The sequence below is a fragment of the Heterodontus francisci genome, chromosome 17, assembly GCF_036365525.1.
Source record: "Heterodontus francisci isolate sHetFra1 chromosome 17, sHetFra1.hap1, whole genome shotgun sequence".
Taxonomy (NCBI): Eukaryota; Metazoa; Chordata; class Chondrichthyes; order Heterodontiformes; family Heterodontidae; genus Heterodontus; species Heterodontus francisci.
The window spans coordinates 56,243,117-56,256,517 of NC_090387.1; the positions used below are offsets into that span (position 1 = coordinate 56,243,117).

General features: G+C 42.0%; 1 protein-coding gene across 12 annotated transcripts in view; it reads left to right on the top strand.

The window, feature by feature from the left end:
- fto (FTO alpha-ketoglutarate dependent dioxygenase) overlaps positions 1-13,401 on the top strand; it is a 465,612-nt gene that overhangs the window by 153,523 nt on the left and 298,688 nt on the right. The window lies entirely within an intron of this gene.

The following is a 13,401-nucleotide window of genomic DNA, read 5'->3' on the forward strand; positions in this document are numbered from 1 at the left end:
CAGAGCCACCCATCCACCTTTTCCTAGCTTCCTGTACCCTTCAATATTCAGGTGCCAATCCCTGTCATCCTGCAGCCATGTCTCTGTAATGACTATCAGATCATATTTATCTCTATTAGCGCTATCAGTTCATCTGTTTTGTTTTGAATGCTACGTGCATTCAGATACAGAGCCTTTAGTTTTGTCCTTTTATTATTTCATAACGTCTAGTCTTGACTGCTGATTTACTCTTAGATTTGTACTGTTTATCCCTTCCTGTCATGGTCTGTTTATCATTTCCCATATTAATACCTTTTTCTCTTGCCTTGTCTCTACTCTTTGATTTACCACTCGTTAGAACACCAGCCCCAGCATGGTTTGGGTGTAGACCGTCCCAACGGGAGAGCCCCCACTTTCCCCAGTACTGATGTCAGTGTCCCATGAACCGGAACCCACTTTTACCACACCAGTCTTTGAGCCATGCATTCATTTCTCTAATCTTATTTGCCCTTTGCCAATTCGCATGTGGCTCAGGTAATAATCGAGAGATTATTACCTTTGAGGTTCTGTTTCTTAATTTGGTGCCCTGCTCCTCATACTGACTAAGCAGAACCTCCTTCCTTGTCTTGCCTATGTTGTTGGTACCTACATGGACCATGATGACTGGATCCTCCCCCTCCCACTGTAAGTTCCTCTCCAACCCTGAGCAGGTGTTCTAAACCCTGGCAGCGGTCAGGCAACACAGCCCTCTGAACTCTCGCTCTTTGCTGCAGAGAACAGTGTCAATCTCCCTCACTCTACTGTCCCTTACTACCACTACATTCCTTTTTGCTCCCCCCACTAGAATGGCTTCCTGTACCGTGGTACCATGGCTAGTTCATTCACCCTGCAGCCCCCACTCTATTCAAGTTGCACTGACATGCCTGTATTTATATGTTCTGAAACTAAAGAAATTAGCTGAGCGCCAGGAACAGAAAAAACAGTTCAAGCTGGTTTCTTTAATTAACTAACTACAGATGCTCCCCAGTGGATAGCTTGTACATCCCTGCTTAGGCCCCTGGATGACATTTAGAAGTTAAACAGTAACTTTCAGTTAAATGTTAAGTACAAAGAAAACCACTGGTGGGTGTCCTGCCTGGGGACAGGACATACTCAGGGATGGCGATGGTGGTGTCAAGGGCATTGGCTGTAAGGCTTGATAAAGCTTGTGTATGACTATGTCAGGCTGTTTCTTGACTTGTCTGTGGGACAGCTCTCCCAATTTTGGCACAAGCCCCCAAATGTTAGTAAGGAGGACTTTGCAGGACTGGGTTTGCCGTTGTCATTTCCAGTGCCTAGATCAATGCCGTGTGGCCCATCCGGTTTCATTCATTTTCTTATACTTTGTAGCAGTTTGATACAACTGAGTGGCTAGCTAGGCCATTTCAGAGGGCATTTAAGAGTCAACCAGATTGCTGTGGGTCTGGAGTCACATGTAGGCCAGACCAGGTACGGAAGGCAGATTTCCTTCCCTAAAGGACATTAGTGCACCAGATGGGTGTTTACAACAATCGACAATGGTCGCCATTAGACTAGCTTATAATTCCAGATTTATTAATTGAATAAATAGTGGTGAGATTCAAACCCTTGTCCCCAGAGCATTAGCCTAGGCCTCTGGATTACTAATCCAGTAAAATTATCACTATGTCACAGCCTCCCCTCATGAAAAAGCACCAGCACTTTATCCATCCCTTTCAAGCACCTGCAGAAAAATTGGCACCCAAAATGGTAAAGATAGTGATTTACAGGGGTTTCCACAGGAAATGGAAAGGGCAGCCCAAAAGAAAGCTTATCAAGGGGCAAGCTTGAGTCCTAGTTGTAATGAAGAGAGCAGAGAAGCTACTTGAGGGGCCCAGCCTTCAAAAGAAAACTGCAGTGTTTGCACTAGCAATTGCTCGAGGTTTTGGACAGTTTGATTAGGAGCTACCCAGTGAAAATGGCTTTAGGGTCCTATTGATGTCACGGGAACCTAATTAAATACATTAAAGCTTCAGGAAGGGCAACTAGGCCATCCATATGGAGGCCCCCATCGGAATGTTGGTGGGTGGGTGGGTTGGGAGTGGAAACAAGGTGGTAAGTGCAGCCCTGTAATTTTCAGAGCATGACCATTTCCGCGTGGTGGCAGCAGAGAAAGTTGGCTCCGAAGTGTTAATGAAGCTCAAAGAACTGCTGGGTGAATCTGGAGCTGTTTACTTTTCTTAAATAAACCCCGTGGTAGGAACATTTTGTCAAAATAACTGAAGTAGAATTAGTGCTCAACTTCAACCATTAATTGTCAGTAAGGTGAACTGAGTCTAGTTTAAATAGCTTTTCTGCTCCAACTGGTGGTATCAAAGTTCAAAAATGCAGCTGCTTTTAGAATAAACTGTATTCTCATAAGTTCGGTTATTTACAGTTCTAGAAGTTGAAGCAATTGTAATTGTAAATCAAATTCGTATTTCACCTGGGTAATACTGTCTTCAGATTCAAGTTGAATTAGCACATTTACAAGATACGTTGTTATGATTAATTTGGTTTAGCGAAACATTTAAAAGCAGGACACATTTGACTCTGGTCCGTCCTGAGCCAGCTGATCTGAGCTGTGGTGACAGTAGGAGAGAAAATTGGCAAGCAAATAAATTAAAAACCGCACACAAAGGAATAATTATGTGGCAAAGGCCATCCTTGATCGTTGTGTATTTTGCTAATAATACTGTGCCTGTTACAGAGACAAGGCTTTTTATCCATCAAAAGTAATTTAGATTTACAAATTCTGTGGCCAAAGAGTTGAAAGTAAAATTCTGGAGTAAAGAGTAAATGACATTCACTGGAAAATGTGTTACTGCTTTACTCAGGTTGTAGTTACATTTATCCCTTTACATAATGATCACATAATTTTTTTTTCATGATGTTGGTTGAGGAATAAATTTTGGCCAGGGCTCTGGGAAAAACTCCCGTGCTCTTCTTTGAATTGTGCCATGGAATCTTTTATGTCCACCTGAGAGGCACCTCTGACAGTGTAGCACTCCAATTAACACAGCACTGTATTGCAGGCCAGATTTTGTGCCCAGTTTTCTGTCATGGGACTCATAGAGTGCTACCAACTGAGACACAGCTGAAAGTAGTCACTTGTTGATTTGAAATATCAGATAATTTAAAAATGTAAATTCCAGCACTACAAACTAAGTACCATAAGAAACCATACAATGCAACTTTAAATACTTTTCTCTCCAAAATCTTTTTAAAGTCACAAATTTGTGACTCATTGCTTGGATCTGACATGGTTTGCATTTGACACGTTTGAAATGTTGTTTGTTTTTCTACGAACTGAAACTTGCCATCAAAAGGAAGCTTACCAGTCTCACATTCATTTTCAGCATGGTCTCAAACCAAATTGTAAAATTGTAATCTTTGATATTCTAAATCCATGGCATATGCATAGCAGACTTCTGATTCATTGAAAGTCGAAGTTATGTCGTCTCTGCATCAGTGCTTAAACTCTCTCTTAGCTCTTCTGTCTGCCCCCAACCTGATCCTGCAGATTTCCATTGTCACACTTCCTTCTTTAGGAAGGAAAACAGGAATTTAGGTTGTGATTTTTCTATGACTGTTATCAATAACTTCCATGACAATTTAACAGGAAATGTGCTCCTATGTGTGAGAACTGATCCTGACAATTCCACCTGTTATGATGACATAGGCCCTCTATTTATTGGCCCTGCCATAGTCTGACATTTATCTCCCACTTCAGACAGCTGAGGTTAGCCTGATGGAAGTTATTTGGGATTTTGCCATCCCACTCTGAGCTGCTTTGTGGATTTGTGTTATTTTCCCACATGTTGGGCAAAGTGTCAGATTTTCAAAAAATTCCAAAAATTTACATTTGATTTGAAATTATTCTAAATTTGAGAACCAACAGTATAAATTTTTTTTTAAATCTTGGGAAGTAGGTGGGGTTTGCAAGGCCATACTTGTTGCACATCCCAAGTTGACTTGAGAAGGTAGTGGTGGGCTTTCTTCTTGAATCACAGCTGTCCTTCTGTTGATAGTGCTTCCACAGTGCTGCTGGTAGGGAATTCTAAGACATGGAGGAGATGCTGTCGAACTTTGTTGAGTTCCTGAAGTGCATTCTGTTGATGATACACCCTGCAACCACAATATGCAGATAATTGAGTCCAATGGCAGGGTTGCCAATGAAGTGAAGTATTCTGTTCCTTTTGTTGTCATTGAACTCGTTTTTCTTAGGTTCCCTGGTGCTTTACTCAGCTAAGTGCTGTCTTGCTGTTGAGGGCAACTACTCTCATCATTCCTCTGCTTTTTAACTCTTGCATCCATGGCTGGACCAAAGCTGGGATGAGGTTAGGAGCTGAGTCATTTCTGCAGGAACCCAATTGAGCATCAGTAAGCAGGTGTTGATAAGCAAATGTTGCTTGATAGCACTGTTGCTAACTCCTTCTTTCACTTTACTGATGATTCAGTCGAGATTGCTAGTTCAGTAGTTGGCCATGTTAGTTTCATTCTGCTTTTGTGGATAGAATATACCTGGGAAATATACCCCTTTTTCAGGTGATTGCCAGTGGCATCGCTGTGCTGGAACTGCCTGGCTTGGGAATTAGCTAGCTCTAGTGCACAGGTTTTCAGCATCCTGGCCAGGATGATGATCAAGCCTTTGCTAGGTTCAGTTCACTCACCTGCTTCTTAATGTCATCAAGAGTGAACTGAATTGGTTATGATGGTGTAGACCATGTACAGAGGCCTAGTAAAATTGTCCATCCTGTACCATTGGCAGAAGATGTTTGGAAAGACTTCAGTCTTGTCTTTGGTACTCGCATTGGGGACGACCAGGCTTTAAGATAGGAATGCCATGGAGCCTCCTCCTCCTGTTAATTTCCCAGTTGTCCAACACTGTTCTTGACTGGAACATAATAGAGCCACTGATTCCACTGATTTGTTGGTTGTGGGACTGCTTAACTCTATAGCTGGCTGCTTTTGGTATTTCACATGTGGGGTAGCCCTGCATAGTAACTTCACTAGATTCATACTTAATTCTAATGTATGCCTGGTGCTATTCCTGCACACCTTTCTACACTCTGCAGTGAACCAGAGTTAGTCTGCTGGCTTGATGGCAATTTAAGAATGAGGGATGTCCTGAGCCATGAGGCAACACTAGATGATGGAAGATGTCCTTACTGTGCCCTACCAATGTGAGCGCGTACAGATAGGTCGCCAGTGGGAAGTTGGTGAGGGTGAAGTCAAGTAGGCTACTACCTCGTGTTGGTTCCATCACCACCTGCAGGCCTACACTGATCGCATTGTATTTCTCTGAACTCAGTCAATAAGAAGGCGTATTGATTCATCAGTCGGGGGACACGATAGTTGATCAGCAAGAGGTTTCCTTGATATTGTTTGACCTGAAGCTATAGACTTTGTTGGGTTTGCATCTCTGGTGGATCTGTCTTACCAGTAAGTTTAGAAATACCCAGCAATGGTGATGGAGCAGTCTAAGTATGACTATGTCAGGTTTCTGACTAGCCTGTGGAACAGTTCTCCCAACCTTGGTACTGATTCCTAGAAGGACTTTGCAAAATTGATTGGGCTGAGATTGCCTAAGTCCTGATGGTACCTGGGTTGTTCCCATATGAATTCTTCCCTCTTTTTAAACTTCGTAACAATTTTGTCACTTTAAAAGGCATAATGAATCAACTATATTGTGCAGGACTAGAATCCCTGAAAAACAGTTTTAACCTTTCACAATTATTTTTCTGGTACTTATCTCACAAATGATCAGATTTATTGAATTAAATTTCATAACTTGCCATGGTTTGAATTGAATTCACAATCTCTCTGCACCAGTCCAACACCATAACCACTTGGCGAGTGATATAAATACCAATCTGTTTAACACATTGTCAACTGGAATCTGCATTGGTCAGTATTGAGATTAGCTGGATTTTTGTGTGAATTTCAACTGAAGGGATTTTGAATGTTCACATTTATGCTGGAAGTGTGGGATTTTTAAACTTGTAAAATACCTTGAACATTACTTTATTTGCATTTTTACACTTTATAATTAATTTGTTGAGGAATGACGCCATGCTGTTTCGATACCCCATTTTAGTAATGTCTTAATGACTTGTTATGCACTCTGTGGAAATCATAACCCAGAGCCTGTTTCTTTTGATGTTTTTTTTAAATCTGTTCCAGCTACCAAAGTTTTATATGAGAACCTGCAGTGCAGAGCTTGATGGAGCCTCTTTTATCACAAGCAGCACAAATTAAAAGACTAAAATCAACGATGCAGTGCAGAAAATATTTAGTTGTAACAACTAATAAACAATGACTAGGATTGTGTTGCACTTTTTTCAGATGATGTTGCAAATCATAGGGCAAAACTTGTGCAATTCATAGGAGTCATCCAACCCCTGAGATTGTGTGACAGCCTTCAATACACTTCTGTTGTTTGCATAATATGTGAAGTCATTTAATATTTATAGAATGTTACAATACAGAAGGAAGCCATTTAACTCATTGCACCTGTGTTGGCTTCCTGAAAGCGATATTCATGTAGTCAGTCCACTTCCCTTGCTTTTTCCACACACCCATTTTTAAATGTGTTTTGTTCCAAATATTTATCCACATCCCTTTTAAGAGTGAATATCGATTTATCTATCATTGCTTCTCATAGGGTATTCCATGCCCTGTTCAACCCAGACTGTAGTTTCAGCCTCTACTTCCGGTTCATCATGAAAACCATTTACTTCTACCTTTGCATCATAGAAATGAAAGTGTGTCAGGAAGTCGGCTCCAACCTGCTGACCCATCTTTAACTCGGGCAGACAGGGAGGACAGCAACCTGCCCCTTTGTGGGTGAGCAGGAGTGCCTCCTTCCAGACCCTCCCACTATTAGGACAGCCGCTAGGGCCAAGGATTGGACCCTGCCACTCCCCACCTGCCCTCAGGGTCGGGGATCGGACCTAACTGGTCCTGCAGCCTGTTCTTCAGCATTCCCTGCCCAGCTGGAAGCCAATCCAGTCAATCAGGCTGACTTCCAGTCGGGGAACCTGTCAGTGGCATCACACACACAGTTTTTTGTGCACTACTGGGCATCCACGCATCCGGTGGGTTAAAAAGTTAAAATTCTCTCCAATGTCTCCTTACTGCAGCTCCACTGCCACTGAAATCCTTATCCATGCCTTTATCATTTCCAGACTCAACTTCTTCAATATCCTTGCTGGCCTCCATACCTCCATTCCTCATAAACTCCAATTTTTCCAAAATTCACGGCTAATACGATGTCCCATGTTATCTGACTCATGCAGCACACGATCCTCTCTGCCCTACGGTGGCTCCTTGACATGCATAAAATTGTAAATCATCATCATCAACTTCAACTTTATTTCCCATCCTGTAATTTTAGCTCCTCTGACTCTGGCCTTTTGTGTGCCTGTCATTACTTCACCCTGCTGTTAGTGGCAGTGCCTTCAGAAATCCCGACCAGTGTCTCTTAACTCCCTCCTTATGCCCCTTTGTCTATACACGACTCTCTCGCTTTTGTTAAAACATTCTCAAAACTCATCTTTTCAAACAAGCCTCTGTGACTTGGTGTCTGTTCCTTTATCTATTTCAATTATTTACATGTTTTACAAGAGAAGGAAATAATGTATCCGTTCTATGGTAAAAGTACTGTAGAATTGCAAGTTGATGCCTTTGCTGTTCTGCCACGCATTGAAGAATCTGGCATATGTAAAGACTTGGATAAGTTATGGTGAGGTACGTTCGAAAAAGACCAGCTGGTCCATTACGTCTGCCCCATTCAAATGTGTTGCAGTTAGGAATCATAACCTCCAACATACCTCATCCACCAGCAGCCATGTAATTTCCTGGGTGAGGCAAAAAGTAGATTGAAGAAAATGCCTTGGCTAATTCAGGGACAAAAGAATTCTGGGAATTTCCTCTCTGACTCCTGAAGGTGATCAAAATGAGTTCCAGGAGATAACTGTGAACGAACATCACCCAACATCCCAACTACCTTTTGTACAGGAACATGCCCAGCTCCCTTTTGAACATTTTCAGTGAATCCGCATCCACTGCACAAGCCAGCAATCTATTTCAAAAAGTCAATATGACCCTCCTGGGAAAGGAAATACCTTATGACATCTAAACTAATTCTAGGTTTACATAAATTATATGAATTATTTTTAATTTATCTAATTCAAATAATCTGGACATGTATGCAATCTAGTTCCTTCATCATTTTAAATACTTCAATAAAGTCTTCCCAAAGTCATTTTTTTCTAAAGTAAAATGACCTACCTCCCTGAGCCTATTGTAGTAGCTAAGGGTTTTTAAACTAGGTATTAACCTAAATGCCCTCCTTTGATCTTTCCAGAGCTTCTATATCTCCCACCACATTAGGTGCAGAACTGAACATACTGGTGGGGAAGGATTCAGAACATCCACTCTGTAATCTTTGTTAGCCATTTTTATGTTTGAGTAAACAGTTGTATTAAACTCTCTTGATGATCAAGTCAATAATACATTCAGCACCAACTGTAGCACTTAGCTGTACATACAAGGAAGGTTCCAGGTTCCTTCTGGCTATGAGGTATTTGCATGGTTTTCAGAGCAAGACAGAACTACATTTAATGGTGATGCCTACCCATGATCAAATAGTGTTCTGTCTAGCACAAACATGAAGAATGATCACCTGGGTAAGATACCTGTTGGACCGTATGCTAGTGTAAGGCAGTTCCTTAAGGGCAAAAGTGACAAAAAAAAAAGTGAAGCTGGATTATAGAACACAGGATAATTTGCATGTAATCCTGATATATGTAGCTTGTCTATACTAAACTCGTGTATTAGCAAATGTAATGGTGCTGCACTGGCTCACTCTTGTAAACTTGCATAGGTATATGCTGATTCATTCTACTTGGTTCCAGTGTAGCTAAACAAATTCTATTACAGTATTTGTTTATTACTAAGGAACAGAAGTGGACCATTCAGTACATTGAGTCTGATTTGCCATTCAATAGGTATGGCTGATCTGGACAACTCCATTTACCTTTTCTCCATATTTTTTGATACCCTTGTCCAACAAAATTCTGTTGATCTCACTTTTCAAAGCTCCAATTGTTCCAGCATCCACAGGTTTTGAGAGAGAGAATTGCAGAAATTCTACTGCCCGTTGTGTAAAAATACTCTCTGATTTCCCTCTTAAATGACCTAGCTTTAATTTTAAGATCTATGACTTTTAATTAGTTAAAATTATAATTTTTAATCAGTTAATTGACCATCGGTTAACTAGCACAGTGTTTCTTCTTCTTCTTTGGCCTCCTTGTCTCGAAAGACAATGGGTAAGCGCCTAGAGGTGGTCAGTGGTTTGTGAAGCAGTGTCTGGAGTGGCTAGAAAGGCCAATTCTAGAGTGACAGACTCTTCCACAGGTGCTGCAGAAGAAATTGTTTTTCAGGGCTGTTACACAGTTGGCTCTTCCCTTGCGCTTCTGTCTTTTTTTCTGCCAACTGCTAAGTCTCTTCGACTCGCCACTCTTTAGCCCCGCCTTTATGGCTGTCCGCCAGCTCTGGCGATCACTGGCAACTGACTCCCATGACTTGTGGTCAGTGTCACAGGACTTCATGTCATGTTTGCAGACGTCTTTAAAGCGAAGACATGGACGGCCGATGGGTCAGATACCAATGACGAGCTCGTTGTACAATGCGTCCTTGGGGATCCTGCCATCTGCCATGCGGCTCACGTGGCCAAGCCATCTCAAATGCCGCTGGCTCAGTAGGGTGTATATGCTGGGGATGTTGGCCGCCTCGAGGACTTCTGCGTTGGAGAAACGGTCCTGCCACCTGATGCCAAGGATTCTGCGGAGGCAGCGAAGATGGAATGAGTTGAGACGTCGCTCTTGGCTGACATACGTTGTCCAGGCCTTGCTGCCGTAGAGCAAGGTACTGATGACACAGGCTTGATACACTCGGACTTTTGTGTTCCGTGTCAGTGCGCCATTTTATCACACCCTCTTGGCCAGTCTGGACATAGCAGCGGACGCCTTTCCCATGCGCTTGTTGATTTCTGCATCGAGAGACAGGTTACTGGTGATAGTTGAGCCTAGGTAGGTGAACTCTTGAGCCACTTCCAGAGCATGGTTGCCGATATTGATGGATGGAGCATTTCTGACATCCTGTCTCATAATGTTTGTTTTCTTGAGGCTGACGGTTAGGCCAAATTCATTGCAGGCAACCACAATCCTGTCGATGAGTCTCTGCAGACACTCTTCTGTGTGGGATGTTAATGCAGCATCGTCAGCAAAGAGGAGTTCCCTGATGAGGACCTTCCGTATTTTGGTCTTTGTTCTAAGATGGGGAAGATTGAACAACCTGTCATCTGATCTTGTGTGGAGGAAAATTCCTTCTTCTGAAGACTTGAATGTATGTGAGAGCAGCAGGGAGAAGAAGATCCTAAACAGTGTAGGTGCGAGAACACAGCCCTGTTTCATGCCACTCAGGATAGGAAAGGGGTCTGATGAGGCATCGCTATGCTGAATTGTGCCTTTCATATTGTCATGGAATGAGGTGATGATACTTAGTAGCTTTGGTGGACACTGCTATACTTTAGCTAAGTACACGTTCAATTCAAGCATGATGAACTAAACGTAAGGTTCCAACATCCTAAATTCATGAACATTGGATGAGATTCCTGATATAATTATTCTGCAGTGCACACACAATAACTTGCATTTATATATCACCTTTAGCATAGAAAAGTCTCCGCAGGCACTTCTCGGAAAGAAAAATAAAAAGGAAATTGAAAAAGCAAATAAGAGAAGCAAAGAGAGAGCATGAAAAGAGAATGGTAGCTAGCATTAAAGGAAATCCCAAAGTTTTCTATTGGCATATAAATAGTGAAATGGTGGTAAAAGGAGTGGGACCGATTAGGGACCAGAAAGGGGATTTACACGTGGAGGCAGAGGGCATGGCTGGGGTATATTAAATTAATACTTTGCATGTCTTTACCAAGGAAGAAGATGCAACCCAGACAATGTTGAAAGAGGAGGTAAGTCAGACAGTAGAGGGGTTTAAAACTGATAAAGAGGAAGTATTAGATAGGCTGTCTGCACTTAAAGTGGATAAAGCACCAGGGCCTGATGAGATGCATCCAAGAATACTCAGGGAAGTGAGTGTGGAAATGGCAAAGGTACTGGCCATAATTTTTCAGTCTTCCTTAGACTCTGGGGTGGTGCCAGAGGACTGGAGAATTGCAATCGTTACACCCTTGTTCAAAAAGGGTGTAAAGATAAGCCCAGCAACTACAGGCCAGCCAGTTTAAGTTTGGTGGTGGGAAAACTTCTAGAAAAAATAATTTGGGACAAAATCAGTAGTCACATAGACAAATGCGAGTTAATTAAGGAAAGCCAGCATGGTTTTCTTAAGGGAAAATCATATTTAACAAACTTGCTGGAGTTTTTGAGGAGGTAACAGAGACGGTTGATGAAGGCAATGCTGTTGATGTGGTGTACATGGACTTTCAAAAGGCATTTGATATAGTGCCACACAACAGACTTGTGAGCAAACTTGTCGCTCATGGAATAAAAGGGACGATAGCAATATGTATACGAAATTGGCTGAGTGACAGGAAACAAAGAGTAGTGGTTAATGGATGTTTTTCAGGCTGGAGGAAGGTTTGTAGTGGAGTTCCCCAGGGATCAGTGTTGCAATCCTTGCTTTTCCTAACATATATTAATGACCTAGACCTTGATGTGGAGGGCACAATTTCAAAGTTTGCAGATGATGCAAAACTTGGAAGCATTGTGAACTGTGAAGAGGATAGTGTAATAGTGTAGAACTTCAAAAAGACGTAGACATGTTGGTCGAATGGACAGACAGGTGGCAGATGACGTTCAATGCAGAGAAATGTGAAGTGATTTATTTTAGTAGAAAGAACATGGAGAGACAATATAAAATAAAGGGTACAATTCTAAAGGGGGTGCAGGAGTAGAGGGACCTAGGTGTATATGTGCATAAGTGATTGAAGGTGGCAGGACAGGTTGAGAGAGCGGTTAATAAAGCATTCAAGTATCCTGGGCTTTATTAGTAGGGGCATAGAGAACAAGAGCAAGGAAGTTATGTTGAACTTGTATAAGACATTAGTTTGGCCTCAGCTGGAGTATTGCATACAATTCTGGGCGCCGCATTTGAGGAAAGACTTGAGGGCATTGGAGAGAGTACAGAAAGATTCACGAGAATGGTTCCAGGGATGAGGAATTTCAGTTATGAAGATAGATTGGAGAAGTTAGGACTGTTTTCCTTGGAGAAGAGAAGGCTGAGAGGTGATTTGATAGAGGTAATCAAAATCATGAAGGATCTGAACAGAGTAGATAGAGAGAAACTGTTCCAACTTGTGAAAGGATCAAGAATGAGAGGGCACAGATTTAAAGTATTTGGTTGGCAAAGCAAAAGTGACATGAGGAAAGACTTTTTCACACAGTGAGTGGTTAAGGTCTGGAATGCGCTGCCTGAGAATGTGGTGGAGGCAGGTTCAATTGAAGCATTCAAAAGTCTATGAAAAGGAAGAATGTGCAGGGTTACGTGGAGAAGGCAGGGGAATGGAACTTGAGGGAGTTGCTCTTTCAGAGAGCTGGTGCGGACATGATGGGCCGAATGACCTCCTTCTGCACTGTAACAGTTCTGTGATTGTGTGAATGTAAGTTGAGCCATGATAGGAAAATTAGGAGAGGTGTCTTGATACCTTACTAAAGTAAATGCATTTTAAGAAGTCTTTTAGGTATGGAGGGAAGAGAACTGGAGGCATTTAGGGAGGGCATTCCAGAGAGCAGGCTCAGAGTTGCAGGCTCTTGAATTTATTGGTGAAGGGAAGAAGGGATGCACAAAAGACCAGAGTCTGAAGATTGAAGGGTTTGAGAGGGAATGTTACGCTGCAGAGATCGGGTGAGTTAAAGGTATGAAGGGGTTTATAGAAAAGGTCAGAGATTTAAATAAAATTCATTGTGTTAGATGGTTTCACTGCAGCACATGATAAGGTTTAGATCAGTTGGAGTTTATGAAGGAAGGAGGATGAGAGGCTGAAGAGAGCATTGGAGACATCAAATTTAAAGGTGACAAAAGGATGGCTAAGAATTTTTGTGGTGTGTTTGGTGGTGGGTAATGTTACAGTAGTGGATGGAATAAGCATTTTTGGTGATGGAGAGAATGCAGGGATTAAAACTCAACTCTGGATTGTACAGTACGCTGAGGTTTCGCACAGCTTTAATTTGCGATTGAATGGCCCGTGAGGGATGTGAAAACAGTGGCAAGACAGGAAATTACGTCAGAGGCCAAAGATAATGGCTTTGGTCTTAATGTTCAGGTCAAGAAAATTTACATTCATGTACAATATGATGTCAA